This window comes from Pongo abelii, chromosome 7 (assembly GCF_028885655.2).
Source record: "Pongo abelii isolate AG06213 chromosome 7, NHGRI_mPonAbe1-v2.0_pri, whole genome shotgun sequence".
Classification (NCBI taxonomy): domain Eukaryota; kingdom Metazoa; phylum Chordata; class Mammalia; order Primates; family Hominidae; genus Pongo; species Pongo abelii.
The window spans coordinates 78,500,920-78,518,555 of NC_071992.2; the positions used below are offsets into that span (position 1 = coordinate 78,500,920).

Sequence of the window (17,636 nt, forward strand, 5' to 3'; positions counted from 1 at the left end):
AAACAGTACTTGGGCCTAAGAAACAGTTTAAATCGTGTCATTCCTGGCAGGTCATTGCCTTGCTCTGAGGATAAATTTGATGCTGTGTGCTGAGTAAACATTTATATCACACAATCATAAGCATTTAACGAAGCTGTTTTTGATTTTAAATGCTGGCTACTTATTAGATATGTACCTCATTAGCAACTCATGCTGAGAAGCATATTCAGAGTTGAGCTTGAGCTGAACTTCTGGACTAAGCCCTTAGCTTCCCTTTGTGCAGAGCTGGGGGAAGCTGTAGTGGAAGCCCAGGCAGCCTTCTGCAGGCATGGAGGTAGTGACTTACTCGGCCTGGGATAAGGCTGGAGCAGTTTCTCTCTCCCAATCCCCTCTTACATTTTCCTAAAGCTGCACCACCTCCAATTTTTGTTTTTTCTACTTCTGTTTTCACAGGTACCTGAGTCAGTACTGTGAGGCTTCAGCAGTGACTGTCTTCAAAAGCTAGTGTTGGCAGGGTTCAGTGGCAACGGGGGTGGGGGGAACGTTTTTCTTCTTGTTGTTGCCCTATTAACAGTTCCATATCCTTAGCCTACCATAAAAATTGAGGGACCCTGTCAAGCTTATGAAATGCTGGAAATGATGCATCACAGCATCTAGGACTGATTGATACTGCTTGGGTCTGTCATCTTTCACTTTGTTCCAATGTAAACACCATTTGTAGAGGTGGCAAAATGCAGCCCCTTAACAGAATTATGTGTTAAAGAATAGAATAGTAAACATGGGAGTAAATTCATTTAAAAACAAAAACATTCACATTTGAGAAAATTTTTATAAGGTTCATCTTTAATAATCTTTTCTCTATTCATGATTCCTTTTTGCAGTTAGTGTTTAAAGTTAGTATACATATGTCTCTCATTCAGTTGTGAAATATGAAGGTAATTTTGTTAAGTTTTTGTATCTCCAGTCTCAAATGTGCAGCTTGACAGATAAAAAGTGCTCAACAATTGTCTAGTCAAAGAGTAAGTGTAAGGCGGAACTAGCAGGCATTTTAATGTTTTGGATTCTGAAGGCTGAGTTTTGGACACAACTACAAGCCCCTCGAAGTTCCCTGTACGATGGTTGAAAAAGTTGATACGGTGCCTGGCAGGGATAAGCTACTCAATTACTTCTAACTATTCACACGATAATTTCTTGGTTACATACCATGTGCAGGCATTTGGCCCAGGCACCTTCTGTGCTTTATTTCATTGAGTCATATCAACAGCTACGAGTCTGTAAAGTGGGTCTTTTCCTTGTTTCCCTGGAGGTTAAACTGAGACCTAAAGAAACATAATCTAATGGACACACAATTGTTAAGGGGCACAACCAGAATTCAGTGTGTGAACACAGGAGTTGAGGAGAACTCCTGCTTGGTTCTTCTGCATTCTCCAGTTTCTAAAAGCCTCCAAAGCCTTTTGTCCCTGAAGGCCAGAGAAAGGAAAGAGAAGGATGGGGTGGGATGGGTGAGGTGTTCTCAATGGCCTCCAATTAATTTTAGTCCCTGTGCTTACCAGTTGCACTTCTCATTGTCTTTCCCTAGCTGGTTGTCTGTGACTTTCAAAATATAACTTAATGGGGAACATTTGAGAAATTACTTGGAGAGAGATAATCTATAGAATGTGATGTAATTATTGCTCACTGCAGGGCTGCCCCGAGGAGTGACAAGGGCGTGTATTGAGGCAGCTTGTGAAGAGGACTTGAAGGCTGTACCAGCTGCATATCTCTGGCTTCCTCCCAAGAGCTCCTGATGGGATATTCTCCATGATTTCTAAGACCACCTGGAGTTATTAGTCCCTTGAGGACCCCCATAAGATGCTTTATTATCCTTTCGTTTGCTCCCCAGGTGCCTTAACTCAGATCCTCATTCATTGTGAGATCGGAAAAACATGCACGTGCAGGTCTTGTCTTAGGTAGCAATAAAATGCTATTACTAGGTCCCCAAATGTAAATGACACAGGCAACTATTTCTTAACATCAATAAATCTAATGTCTGTGTAATCCGAAACCAGAGATCCGAACTCTACCTTTGGGCTAACTCAAAATCTGTATCATTGCAGTCATTAGAAACCAGTTTTTATTCCTTGTCTTATTGAAGAGACTGCTGTTGATAGTTTCTAATTTTTAAATAATGAGTTTTTCTTTTTAGATATAAGCCATGAGGCAACTTTAAAAGTTTGTTTCTGAGGAGGTAAGAGTTAAATTTAAAACAACAAATGAAGCCTTTGCATCACTAGCATTCTTTTCCATGTATATTATCCAACACTGGAATGTTAGAAATATTTTTGAAAGTGTTTTTGTAAAGAATATGTATTTCTAAAAAAAGAGCATCAATGAGAAAGAAATGAATTTATGTAAAAAGCTTTTCAAATAAAAGTGTAAAAATTTTCACTTAGGGCACACAAATAAAATAATTGTCTGAGAATATGGTCATTTTCAGTAATATTACACTAAGAATTTCTAACTGTATCTCTATGTAGGGTTTAAATTTTTTTTATGAACATGAATTCATTATAGAACAAATTACTGAATTTAAGAGAAACATCAAAAGCTGACTATTTATTTACTTTTACCAGTTATTCTTCCTCCATGGAAATTATGCTTCTGAATATAGTGAATAAAACCAGAGGTGATTACACTGATTTTGACTTAGTGCTATTTTCAACATAATATTTCTTATGGGATAGAGAGCATAAAAGGGAAGGCGAAGGGAAGAAAATCACCTTTGCATTTCCACTGTGTCTGCAGGTCATGCATTTGATGTGTTACGTCATAATACAAAAATTAGCTGGGCGTGGTGGCGGGTGCCTGTAATCCCAGCTATTCATGAGACTGAGGCAGAGAATTGCTTGAACTCAGGAGGTGGAGGTTGCAGTGAGCTGAGATCATGCCACTGCACTCCAGCCTGGGCGACAGAGTGAGACTATGTCTCAAAAAAAAAAAAAAAAAAGAAAGAAAGAAAGAAAAATTTGAAGTATAAAGAGGAATCACAAAAATTCTAAATGGTAGTAAGTATTAAGTCCAAAATAGTATAAATAAAACTGAAATTTAGGATAGGGTTTGATAATAGTTTGTATGTTTTAACTAAAAGTTAAAATTTAAGATGTATAAATATAATAATTTCCATACAACATAAACTATTGGCAACCACATGAAGACCAGGGGTAAGTTTCAGGAAAAAAAATAAGAAAATACCCAAATTAAGCTCCATTTGAATTGTAAGATCAATGATATTTTGGTTGAAATGCAGATGCTTTTAGTCATCTTTTGGGTCCCTTCCCAAATCTGCTGAAAGCAATGGAAATTTCCTACCAAAAATATCACATTTTTGCATTAAACATTTTTGGAGTGTTACAGGTTCCCTAAATTCATTAATTCCAGCCTTCTTTCATCCTTCTTTTGGGGTTCATAAGGTCAATGTGGGAAATGTCTTTAAGTGTTAACACAGATCTCATTCTTTAAAATATTGGTTGGATGGTTGGACTTTGTTCTTTAGAATTTTGTAAGGCCTGCAAGTGTAAACAAATCTTTCATTAGTAGCCAAACTAGAGCAGGGTCCATGTTTGAGGAAATATATACAACTAGGGGGAAAGAAAGCTATGGAGTTGCAGATTGGAACAGGGCTATAATAAAAGCTCATGCTTATATAGTGCTTAAGGATGGTTTCAGTGTATTACAGAATTTTACTTGTTAACCATCACAACCTCACCTTAAGGGGAAGTTTTGAGAGGGGTGATAAACTGTCTATCCTTGGCTTTACATCTTGAGGTGGGTCGGAATGGGGCCCTTAGCTGTGGTGCCAAGAAAATGTTATAAGAAAGCTAAAAATTTCATTGCTTGAAATTTTAACATATTTAGATGTTTAGCTATACACCTGACTAACTAATCAAATTTATTAGATTTCTATGAGGTGTAAGGCATTGAGTGACATAATGGTAAACCAACTTGTGGACCAGGTGGTGACTGTTTTTTATTTTTGCTTTTTGGCAGCATCCATATGCTCCTCTATTTTTGAGTAATAAACACTGGAATTGCATTATTAAAATTTAAAATTACAGAAAATTTCAATAGGACATTAACAGTTTTTTTAAGGTGAATTTCTGGATTATGTCCCTTAGTAGAAAAAAATATGTTTTCAATATATATATTTGTAGACTCATGTCAGGAACCTGAAAGCAAAGTCTTCACTTCAGCATTGGGAAGTATATGAAACTGTTTTCGGACCACACAACTCTGTGAGCTCATCGCCAAGAATTGGTATGCAAGGTCTTCAGAAGGGAAGGCTATTTGTAAACTCCTTTTGACTTAGCTGGTAGGACAGAAAGTTCTTTTTTCATGGCTAAATGATACTTGAGAAAAGAAAAAATGTGGTGAAGCTGAATGTATCTAGTTGAAATAAAAATGCCTACCTTTCTCCTGTGTAAGCAAAATATACTACTTACAAGAAAAAAAGGAATTTATGAATAGAAATAGAATCAGGTCACAGCTCATTTCCTAATTCTCCACTGGATTTTATTACTCAAGCACTGTATTTTTACCTTTTATCATAGCTGTCATTCGTCCTTGTACTTTAGATAGCAGCTTATCAACCCTTTTATATCCGTAGCTTCTTTAGGGTGATGATCTTATCTATTTTTGACCACACTTCCTGTGCCTGCCCCTTTTCTTACATCCATTTCTGTTCCACTTGAGATTTTGTACTCACAGATGTGACATGAATATTTATGAGATTAAAGTGAATGGTCCAACATCAATTCAGAAAAATTTTGATCCCTTCGTACAAATTATTTAAAATATTCCCTTTCCAATTGAGGCAGCAAGGCCTCTAGCTTAGTGCTCATTTTCCCTCTCTAAGCAGATTCATACCATTAGGGTATTAAGTTCTTCTAAACTAAATCTCTTATCTCCTCATAATTCATTATGTCTGTTTTTGATTCCTGCTATCATTGTGGTCTCTCAACCTTCTCCTGTTAACACAGTCATTTTGGTGGCTTTTATAATACCTCCTCTGTTGATCTTCAAATTTTGCCTAAATAGGCAATAATTTAAATGAGAAAGTGTTCATGAGTGAGCCAGTGAGCTCAGAAATTTGGAAACTTTTTGCCATGGAGGGTGAGGGTGAGCTTAGTGATAACAAGAATTTCCCAATTATGGCATCTACTTTTCTAATCATCTCTCCTTCCATGTGATAGTGTTTTTATATAGTTTGTTTTGCCTGCCCCCCTCCCTTCCCATCTCTCTTCTTTCCTCCCTTTCTTCTCTCCTTTCCTTTTACTCTTCTTTCCTTTATGGGAAAAACCATTCTAAATCCTTCAAGTTGTATTTATATGATTTTATTATTTTTATATGATTTTTGTATTAAAATCATCCCAGATATCCCCAAAATAGAATGCAAAGTTTACATTTTAAATTTACTTTGAAATTTTAAAGAAATTTTCTTCTAAGTTGTCTTTGGATTACATATCCAGACAGATTGGAGGCATCAAAATACTTCCCACTCCTTTTTCAATGTTGTTAGGGATATTGCTATGACATTTTTGAGAAGTATTCAAAACAACTCTATTAAGATAAGCTCCCTTTCTTTATTGTCTTCATCTTATATCTCTGGCTGTCAATGAAATTCTACCATTTCCCACTCCAAGCCCAGTTGATCTCTGGAAGGAGGTGGGGTGTGCCCTTGTATGAGCTCTTAGGAATTTATTTAGCATTTTTTTCTAGCTCTTCCATTAGTGAAATCAAGATGGTAGCTTGAAATTTACCATGGTGGAGGATATTTACAGCACAGAAATTGGCAAAGGCTAGAAATAAGTTTAATTTTTTGTTTTTAGAACTCGTTAAGTATGTACCAGCACACCCTGTAAGGTTGATTGATGCTTGATCTAGGTGTCTTCCGTATGCTTTGTGTGTTACTCCTGTGGCTTTACCAGCTATTATGCATTAGTCTCTGGGGATAAGGGAAGTAATAAACCTTTGTCCCAGGTCTCATAAATAGCTTGGTTATTAATCAAATGATCATTTGGTCTGGCTTCCTTTGTTTGGTCCTATGCTTGTAAGTATGGATGTGTTAGCTCTAGACAGAACCATAGATAAGGGAGCTAAAGCCCAGAGTGATTAATGACTTACAAGGTCACAATTCTAGTTAGAGGCAAAGATGCTGGGACAAGAATCCGGGTTTTCTGAGTCCCAGGTAGGTTTTGTTGCTGTTATACAACTCTCTAATAATTTTTAAAAATCCTAAATCATAAATATCCCATTGTAATAAGCTTCAGAAAGCATTGCAAGCCACAGATTTAACTCTAATACTATTAATCTTTGCTTTTTTTCTAATCTAAAAAATAGGGTACATTAAGAAAAGTAGAAAATGTAAAAATATTGGTAAAAAACCAAAACTCCTAACAAATTAATATATATATGTTAAGAAAGACATACATTTAAACAATTTACTATCATCTGTCAACTTTTAAAGGAATGCCTGGATCTAGCTCTTATGACTTTCAACCGAAGTGACACAATTTTTCCAGTAATTTTAACAGTCTCTCCCAGCTTACTTGTTAAAGAAATCTGTAACATCTTTAGCAAGAAACAGAAAGACAGAGGGCAGCATGGGACCAGAGTGCAGCTGCCCTTCAGAAGAACCTGACTGTACAACTTGCACATCTGAAGAGGTAGCCAAGAAAATAGAGAGAAGAATGGGAAGTGGATCTACCCACATCGTCTCCCATCCCCTCCAGAAAGAAATGCAGCATCTCTTTCTCATTGTTTAAGAAGAAAAGAGGAATCTCGGAGACAAAGCCAATGAAGGATAAATGAGTGCTCTGCCAGTTCAAAGTCAATGTGAAGATTGGACGGGGAAGCGTGCGGAGCTCAGAAGGTATTATTTTTAGAGGGTGCAAACAAGAGAACTTGCCTGGCAGAAGGGTTTGTGCAGTCTCTTCCAGCCCCAGTAATTGGATAGGTTTGGCAGACTGAAAGAGGGGCTCGTGGTTCCTGATGAATGCTCCACTTGTGCCCGGGTGTGATTTAGCGTGCTGCTAAATAAACACAACACAAGGAAGGGAAGGTGATAACTACCAGTCTCAGCAGAAAGAGAAAGCCTATAAATATGCCAGGGGGTCAATAGGAGTGATTTCATTCTGCCTGCACAGGACTGCTGATGAGGTCTGATGGGGCAGCACCACTTCATTAATGCATCACAATGGTGAAGAGCGCCTGAAGTAGCAGCAGCAGCAGCAGCAGCAGCAGCAGCAGCAGCAGCAATCACTTACCTAGGCTGCAGCTATCAGCAAGGCCAGCCCAGAGAAAGAAAGGCAACAATAGACCAACAAAGATGCCATAGGCCACGCCTTCCTGCTTCATCCTCCTCCTGTATCCCTTCATTCTCCTTCTCCTCTTTCCTCCCCTCCCAATCTCCTTCCTTCCCTCATTCCTCCACTTTCGTCTCTTTGCTATTTCTAGAAAGAATCTTTTGTCTTGCTAGGCAGAGCATTTATAACAAAGGAAAGACAGGAGGCGTAGATGATGAAGCAGAGTAGAGCACTTTTAACTGCAGGAGTGTTAGGATATGAACACTGCTGTTAGGATAGAAAAGAGAAAATCCTCAGAGTACGTATATACGCTGGATGGTTTAGAGGGGAAAAGTCTTTCTGTGGAAATCACCTATAAAACAGTTCAGAAATGGAAATAAAGCTATTTTGCTGCAAGTAGCTTTTTATTTTTTCTTCCAGAAATAACACACAAATGTCCACAGGCACTTTTCAGTTAGCCCACTGTTCATGGCTCCTTTCCCAGACTCAGGTGCTTCTCTTTTCCCATTGCTCCCAGACATCCATTTGCCCCTTGACGTTCTACCTCCATTGCCAAGGCCAGAGAACATAACGCGTGCTCACTCTTCCACTTAGCTCCTTTAGGCTCTGTCCTTGTCTGGCTGAGTCTGACAAATGGACCGGCAGCCCTGCCACCCTGATTGCTCAGTCATCTGAACCACAGTTTCTGATTTCTGCATGATGGATCTGGCTGTGGCTGGTCCAGAGAATTGGAAAGAGAAAATAATTATAAAATAAATTTAATAGTTCTCCTTGGCATCTTTCTCTTTTTCTATATTCAGTTAGTTCAGCACTGCAGCTATTTACTTCACCTTTGCAATTTTTGGGAAAGTGAGGAGGTCAAGAAGGAGTTGTAAGGCAAACTGTTGTATATTTCCCTGCATGGTCTGCCTTTCATAGTTACAACTGTGTCAAGACTATACATCACTATGAATAATGTATTATGAACAAGTATAATAATATTTGTTAGACACAACCATTTCTAGCAATTATTTTGTAAGTAGAAAAAGATAAGCAGATATCCAAGTAGTGCCTGTATTGCTTAAAGCAAGGTTTGTTTCCAGATGTCAAAACTTCTAGGCTATAAGATGCTCATTTTTCTTGGCCCACTGACTTATAGATGTCAAAACTTCTAGGCTATAAGATGCTCATTTTTCTTGGCCCACTGACTTATAGAACATTTCTAAGTTTCATAAGCTTAATATAGCCCTAATAATTTTTATGTATTTTTGGTGTGTGTTTACATACAATAATACTAGTTAAGACTAAAACTTTAAGAGCACTATTTAAAATCATACATTCATGTTGGATTTCATGAGTCCAGGCCTGAACACTGCCTCAACTAATGTTGAATTGATTTTGAACAAAGAACAAGAATTTTGTAACTTGAAGTGTTTTTGTTTTGTTTTGTTTTGGTATCTGAACGAACTATTCAGAAAAATACCCATTAATAAGGAAGTACTTAGAATGGTTTGGCTTGAATTTTGTTTAGTTTTGTCTTGCCTAAATCTGCTTCTAGATTGTGGACTCTCCACGGGAAGTGTCAATGTTACTTGTTTTTATATCCTCCGGTAGGTCTTGCTTGATGTTTGTGTATAATAGGGTATAGAATAATTTTTAGTTAAGTAAAGTCTGTATTATATTTTAAGAATTTCAGCTTCAGTGAAAACAATATTTAGGTGTATGTGGAGTGGAGAGGGAGGGCAGGCAGAGAGACTCCTAAAAGTATACTTAACTTGATAATAAATATCATTCTAGATTTCTACCAATAGTTCTTTTTATTTTTATTTAAGATGGAAATGTAAGAAATCACAGATGCAAAATCAAGCTAAGAAATGAAAAGATTCCTTAAGAAAAAACAAATGAACAAGGATACTCATCATGTAAATAATGAATGAATGAGCATTTTCCAGTGTATGAGTGATAAGTGATGAAGCAGTAGCTGGAATTTCTACTTTACAAATACAAAATGAGCAAAAGGAAAGATAATTGATAATTGTCTTTGTCTTATAAGCTTTGGAAATGACACATATCCCACCCTCCCCCACGGAATTTTTTTTTTTCCAGAGCAAGAGAAAATCCAGTGACTGAAAAAGAATAAGAAGAAAAACACTGACCAAGGCAATAATTCCAAGAAGTCAAAAATTAAGGCCCGAGAAGAGGAAGGCAGACTAAAAAGAGTAGGTGAGACAGTGACCTGAACCAAAGTGCTGGCTCCATGCTCTGTGACGTTGGGCATCCTCACTGCCCTCGGAAGCATGGTCTTGGTGACACTGGTCAGGTGCATGAAGTGTTAGAAAATTTTATTAAAGATTCCATGGTTGCATCTCTGCCTTCATGCCTGGATAGTTATTTCTCCTCCTTCTTTCACTCCCAGTCCATTCCTTGCCAATCCATTTCTATAACCTCTTTAAATATGAATAAAGTCTGACCATTGTGAATGGACCCACTTTTTATATAATGAAGAGGAAGTTAGGGATATGCTGAGTTTTTGTTTCATTGTTGTTAGTAATTTAAGATATCCCTTGGTGTTTCCTCCCTGTTTCTTGTTGGTTTCATTACAACTAAGTATTTCCTCTGTCCCCTACTCTCTTTCCTCTCCTTTGAGAACTCCAATTTCATCAGGCCTATCCCACCCCTCCAGTGGGCCATCTGAAGGTGTTCCAGACCTCACTGGTGCTCTACTCATATTCGTTCAAATCTGCTGTTAATATCATCAAGTATATTTTTCATCTCAGACATTGTAGTTTTCACCTCCAGGTGTTGGATTTGGGTTTTTTTTTTGTACCTCTTCCATGCCTTTATTCCTCTAGCTTTTGGAACATATGAAATAGAGTTATAATAACTGATTTCATGTCCTTGTCTACTAATTCTCTAACATATGTCAGTTCTTGGTCTCTTTGATTTGTTGATTTTTCTCCTCATTATCAATTGTATTTTCTAGCTTTTTTTCTTGCCTGATAATTTTTGATAGGATGTGAATTTTATCTTACTGGGTCCTGAGTAGGTTTTTAGTCCCACAGATCTTCTTGAGCTTTGTTCTGGGATGCCTTTAAGTTATTTAAAACCGGGTGGGATCCTTTCAAGTATTGCTTTTAAGCTTTGTTAGGTGAGTCTAGAGCTGCAATTAATCTAGCATTAATTTCACCCTGTTTGAACACCGAAAGCAATGGCAACAAAAGCCAAAATTGACAAATGGGATCTAATTAAACTAAAGAGCTTCTGCACAGCAAAAGAAACTACCATCAGAGTGAACAGGCAACCTACAAAATGGGAGAAAATTTTCGCAACCTACTCATCTGACAAAGGGCTAATATCCAGAATCTACAATGAACCCAAACAAATTTACAAGGAAAAAACAAACAACCCCATCAAAAAGTGGGCAAAGGATATGAACAGACACTTCTCAAAAGAAGACATTTATGCAGCCAAAAGACACATGAAAAAATGCTCATCATCACTGGCCATCAGAGAAATGCAAATCAAAACCACAATGAGATACCATCTCACACCAGTCAGAATGGCAATCATTAAAAAGTCAGGAAACGACAGGTGCTGGAGAGGATGTGGAGAAATAGGAACACTTTTACACCGTTGGTGGGACTGTAAAGTAGTTCAACCATTGTGGAAGTCAGTGTGGCGATTCCTCAGGGATCTAGAACTAGAAATACCATTTGACCCAGCCATCCCATTACTGGGTATATACCCGAAGGACTATAAATCATGCTGCTATAAGGACACATGCACACGTATGTTTATTGCGGCACTATTCACAATAGCAAAGACTTGGAAGCAACCCAAATGTCCAACAATGATAGACTGGATTAAGAAAATGTGGCACATATACACCATGGAATACCATGCAGCCATAAAAAATGAGTTCATGTCCTTTGTAGGGACATGGTTGAAATTGGAAACCATCATTCTCAGTAAACTATCGCAAGGACAAAAAACCAAACACTGCATGTTCTCACTCATAGATGGGAATTGAACAATGAGAACATATGGACACAGGAAGGGGAACATCACACTCTGGGGACTGTTGTGGGGTGGGGGGGAGGGGGGAGGGATAGCATTAGGAGATATACCTAATGCTTAATGACAAGTTAGTGGGTGCAGCACACCAGCATGGCACATGTATACGTATGTAACTAACCTGCACATTGTGCACATGTACCCTAAAACTTAAAGTATAAAAAAAAAAAAAAAGAATGTTAGGAGAGAGGAGAGGACCTTCAACAAAAGCATGAATGTTTCAGTTTTGAGGACAATATAAAAAAACAAATCTAAATATTTGTTAAGCATAGGTCAAATTGTAGTTTTCACCTTAATTTCATTTCTTGCTGTTTATGTCTTACAGAAATGCAATCTCCTGTTGTACAAATGTGTCTAATCATAAAACAGTTGCGTGCAGTACTGTATTTCAAAGTGTATTTAAGTTATTCACTGGCTTTTGTGACAGATTCTTTCATATGATCATGCTTTTTGAAAAATAGTTCCTTTTATGAACAGATAAATATATGTCTATCAAATACAAAACTTCTAATGTATGGAAAAAAAAATTTCACCCTGTTTGTGAGGCAAGACCCTTCAGAGTACTTTATCTAATGCCCTGTGAATCATGAGGATTTCCAGTCTGACTGGGGGAAGTGGGGGTAAGGTGGGTGGGAAGACACCATTCTTGACCCTGTGTAAGCTCTGGGTAATTTTCCCTCTAATCCTCTCAGATGGCTCTATCTCTGGCCTAGCATACTTTCCTCACATACATGAGCTGATCAGTGCTTTGCTGAATACTCAGGGGAGCCCCTCTGCAGATCACTGGAGTTCCCTCTCTGTATAACTCTCTCCTCTCCAGTACTCTGTTCTTCAAACTTCAGACTTATTCCTTTGACTCTCTCACATTCATCTGTTTACCTCAGGGAGATACTGGGTTCTACCTGTCTCCCCTTCCCTTCTCCATACCTGGAAGCCTCTCTCGAGGAAGAATCTTGAACAGTGATGGGTTTTTTATTTGCTTTCTGCCCTTCAGGGATTCCCAGCCTTTATGACCCGATATCCAGTGTCTTCAAAACTGTTGTTTCATACATTTCCTCCAGTATTTTTGTTGCTCTGGCCAGGAAGCCTTTCAGGTAAAACCAGTCTTTGCTACTCCTTCTTGGCCAGAATGACAAGTCCTTAATTTTCTTATTTTTAAAATGGCACTTTAGTATTGTTTTTTACTTACCTATGGAGTCATGAAGATAAAGCAAGCTGTATTTAAAAAATGCACTTACCTAACTTATTTATAATCCACTTTCCTTCAAAGATTTTTAGAGATAAAAACACTAACATCAGATAAAAACATAATGCTGAAAAAGTAGATGAAACCAGGGCCAATATCCCAAATGCGTATCTTAAAATTTCATTCAACTGAAATTTGTTGAATGCTTGCTTTGTTCTAAGACATAACTGAATAGAGCATACCAATACCAGTCTGCACTGTTGACCGAGGAGGGTGTGCAGGCTTGGTCTTGTTCCCAGGATGGCCCAGGAGAGGCCTATGATTACCTGACATCAAGACTGACCTTCTCCAAAGGCTCCTGATAAAGGGGAACCCTGTGATGCAGGCACTGCAGCCCTTACTTCTATCTAACACTTCTTCCCCCTTGACACCCATATCAATAATGTGTCCCCCTCTGAAGTGCTTTAGGTTTTCTTAGGACTCTGTACCTTCACTGTCCTGATACTTCCTCTCTGGATTTCCCTTAGTGCTGCTCACAGCTCTTCCAGGAATCCTTCACTGTTCCCCTCATCAAACTCTGTGCTTGTCTTGAGAGATCCCAGTCTTCAACACTTAACTCTGGCACAGCTTATGTGACCCTGGATTATGAGGGTTTGCTTGTCTGTCTTCACTCCAAACTATAAGCTCCTAACAGGGAGGGATAATCGTTTTTTTATTCTGTATCCTCAAAGCCTAGGATACAATGGCTGGCACATGATGTATAATAACAATGTTGAATAAACGCACGAAACGAATGAGTTAATCCTAAAATAAATAGAAGAGGCAAAATAAAGGCCTAGTTCTGATAAGTTCCCTCAATATTTCTATCATGCCAAAAGCACAGTTCTGGTAAGGCATATAGCCATTCAGGTACTCATTTAACTGATGGCCTGGCAGAAAATGACATATGTGAAAATGTAAGACATTATAATTCTACTGCTTTGAAGTTTTATTTAGGTGACCCTCTTACTTTATATGGTTGTTTTATAATTTCTTATGCTTATTTAATAATTCTTGCTGTGGACTGACTGTTTGTGTCCCACCGAAATTCATTTGTTGAAGCCTAAAACTCCAATTGGTGGTATTAGGTGGTGGGGCCTTTAGTAGGTAATTAGGCTATGAGGATGGAGCCCTTATGAATGGGATTAGTACCCTTATCAGAAGAGGCATGAACAATTATCTCCCTCCACCAGGAAAGATGCAAGGCAAAAGACAACCATCTGCATACCAGGAAGAGGGCCCTCATCAGACACTGGATCTGCTGCATCCTTGATCTTGGGCTTCCAACCTCTAGAACCATGTGAAATACATTTCTGTTGTTTAAACCACCCCATCTACAGTATTTTGTTAGGGCAGCCCAAGCTGACTCAGATAGCCTTATTACACCTTATTTTAGTAATAATAATCATTTCATTAATAATAAGATCCCTCAAAGTAGTTCCTCCCCCAGCAGCACCGACCATTCTTTCTCGTATCTGATGGTCATGCTGATTATCTGGAAGCCATTATGTTGAAGGAGCAACAATTTTAAACCTTGTAGAGTCCTGTGATCTTGGCATCTTCTCTCAATCTGTATGCTTATACAATCTGCTCTGATGATAACAATTCTCCTGAGGGGAAAATTTAGGAATTGTTTTATTCAAATTACTAAGTTTTTATTATTTATTTATTTTTTTTGCATAACAGTTAAAGAAAGTATTTGTGGGTGATAGAAAATGACTGATTTTACCTTAAAACGAAGATTTAAAAAATGACTGATTTTACCTTAAAACAAAGATTAAAACGAAGATTTAAAAAAAGTTCCCTTGCCATGAAGGGAACTGGATGTTTTTTCCCACATATAATTAAAAACAGTGGGATAAAGGGGTAAACACTAAGAACTCTTCTAGGATGTACATTTATCTCCTCTCCATTTTAGAGAAATGCACTGGGTGATGTAGATAGACGATTTGCCTAATACTGTTATTGAACCTGGTGGGCTGGGCCTGGCCAAAGTCAGCTTTTCCTCCTCTCTCTGGATCAAATTATGGTGATGTGGCTGACATTCAATAAACTCCAAACACAGTCCACATGCCAGGAGCACTCAGGTTACAAGACATGACCTCCAGCTTCAAGACGAGGAGGTAGAATTGCTGGGTCCCTGAGATTGGGGCTTAGTCTCTCTCATTCACTCTTTCATCTCCAGTGCCTACCACAGCACCTTGTCTAGGGTACAAATTTTAATAACAATTTATCAAATGAATAAGTGGATTCTGTCACAGTATAGCAGTGATATTCTGGAAGCTCAACCAAATTAATAAATTATGTGGCCTGACATGGTGGTGTGTGCCTGTAGTCTCAGCTATGTGGGAGGCTAGGTGGGAGGATGGCTTGAATTCAGAAATTTAAGTGTTCAACCTGGGCAATATATTGAGATGACCTCACTTCTGAAACAAAACAAAATAAAACAAAACACTAAAAACAATAAAGCAAAACACAAATAAATTACGAAGTGAGTATAATTAGTTTTACCAGTGTTGGAATGTGAGGCTAGGAGGTTTCTGAGCGTGACTCCATGGAGCAGGTGAATTGGGGTTTCGAAGGTTGAGTAGAAGTTTTTCAGATGAAGTAGAAAGGGGCATTTCAGTGGTGTTGAGACCAGTGGCAGGTAGACCAGATAAGGAGCTAGTCTAGTAACCAAAGCAAGTGAGGGTGAAGACCTGGCTGAGGGTAGTGTCAGTGGGGTTTGAGAGGAGGAAGAGATTTGGAATTTACATGAGAAAATCAAATAAATGCCGCTTTGATGCTGACTGATATGCACAACTGGGTCACCGAGGAGTCAGGGAAGGCTCTGAGGCATCCTGGGAGGGAGGGCACTGCATCAGTTCTGTACTTTCTTCAGCTCCATCTAATTTTTCTCTCCCAACTAGGACAAAAGCTTGTTAAGAGGAACTTGTCTCTTTGTTCACTGCTGAGTCTTCAGTGCCCAGAACAGATCTTGGCATATGGACATTCAACTTCTGCGGACTGGATGATTTAGATGTTGCAAATGCCATCTTCCAGGATGCCCATACTTCCTGGATTCTAACTACCTTGGTGAAGTCTCACTGCTTTGTTTGTCTTCTGTATTTCAGTATGGAGACCTTCTATGTCCAGACTTAATCAATTTTCTGTACTTGTCCATTCTGCTTCTGCTGGTGTTTTGCAGTAAGCCAGAGGTAAGCGGGATATTGTGGACTGTAGGAAGAGGTTAAACAGGTAACTCTGATTAGACTTTCACAATGGGGTCACTATATTGCATTTACATCGCCATGGAAAGGGCCTTTTATCATAATAATTCTAATAATAACTGGTATTTATTTAACACCTAGTACATAGTAGAAACTCTGCTTAGCACTTTATATAAATTATTTCATTTAACCTTTCTAACAACCCTGTATTATTTAATCTTTACAACAACTAACTATGGTTTTTATTTCCAATTTGTAGATGAGAAAATTGATGCTCAGAGGTGTTGTGCAACTTAAAAATGTACTGCAGCTAGGAAACCACCTGCTGGTTTCTCATTACAGCTAAGGTGCCAGAGCTAAGGAATAACACATGCCTGTAATATGAGCACTTTGGGAGGCCAAGGCGGATGGATCACCTGAGGTCAGGAGTTCGAGACTAGCCTGGCCAACATGGTGAAATCCCGTCTCTACTAAACATACAAAAATTAGCTGGGCGTGGTGGCGGGTGCCTGTAATCTCAGCTACTAGGGAGGCTGAGGCAGGAGAATTGCTTGCACCCGGGAGGCAGAGGTTGCAGGGAGTCAAGATCGTACCATTGCACTCCAGCTGGGTGACAGAGCGAGACACCATCTCAAAACAAACAAAAAAACAAAAAGGGATGGTCAGGCCAGGAGATGAAGACCCAAAGAGGTCCCTTTTCCTATGATGCTGTCATAATTTTCATGCTCCTGATTATACCTGCCCAATTATTAGCAGACATATAGACAATAGCAAATCTCAGTTCACAGTCACATGGTGGAATTCCTTTGCTTAATGCCTTAAATTCATCAAGAGAAAGGGAATGGTTTTAGTTACAACTGTGAGTTAAAGGTAGATGGTGACTAATCAGTTAGCCAACGCATGTCCCTTGAGATAAGAAAGTCAACTTCTTGTGATATTCAGGGTTCTCAGATGTGATCCCAAAACATTAATGCCAGATACCTGTGCTCCTACCTGAGACAAACTCATGGTTTCAGAGAGCAGAAGGTCAAAGCACTAAAATGAATGCATTAGAAGTAAGCTGGCTTCCATCACAAAGCTTCATATAAATATTACACCGGCTCTATAAGACACACAATGTTTGGTTTCTGAACCTATTAATATATAATGAGGATACGATGTAATTAATATCGTTTGTTTTGATTTTCTGTTAAATCCGCTTTAGCAATAAAGAATGCAAGGTAATTATTCAAAAAGGCTTTTCAACAAATGTCAGTTTCATTGATTAAAAATAAAGTCAGTGCTTCATTTGAAATGATATTTACAAGCATGCTTTAAGCTGAAATGAATAATTATCAGATTATTGAACAGCAAGTTATCTGCAAAGAATGGTCTACTTTTTTCTTTTTGCACTGAGGCTTGATCTCAAATAATAATAAAAGACAAACCAGAGGGTACTGAGAAAAAGTGTCATGATTTTGCTTTGAGGGATTTAATTTTCTTTATATAGTACCCTCCTCTGCTGGTTATAGAATCTTCAAAAACTGAAGTTTTGCGGGGCCGCAGCCGGGTGTTGTCGCTGGGGTGGGACTGGCAGCTGTTCATCACACCGCAGTCTGAAATTCCTCCGCTTTCCTATGGTCCTGCTGCCGTGGATGGCGGCTATGCCAAGCCAGCTCAGGAATTTCTTTTCACTCTAAGATGGCTTTTGTTTCTATGTATTTCTTTTTCATTCTTTCACATAAAACAACGGGAAAGTAGTCTGTCATCTGCTACTCACAGAGTGGTGCCGAAGGCAATGTGAATTCAGAGCCATTTGTTTTTTCTGGGACTAAGGAATGTGCACAACAA

General features: G+C 38.5%; 1 long non-coding RNA gene across 1 annotated transcript; it reads left to right on the forward strand.

Moving 5' to 3' along the window:
- The first annotated feature begins 2,846 nt into the window (after nucleotides 1-2,846).
- Nucleotides 2,847-9,689, forward strand: LOC129061026 (uncharacterized). The gene is made up of 4 exons (XR_008527977.2): nucleotides 2,847-3,023; nucleotides 4,170-4,272; nucleotides 6,482-6,886; nucleotides 9,405-9,689. It is a non-coding gene; the product is annotated as an uncharacterized LOC129061026 (long non-coding RNA).
- Nucleotides 9,690-17,636: the final 7,947 nt, after the last annotated feature.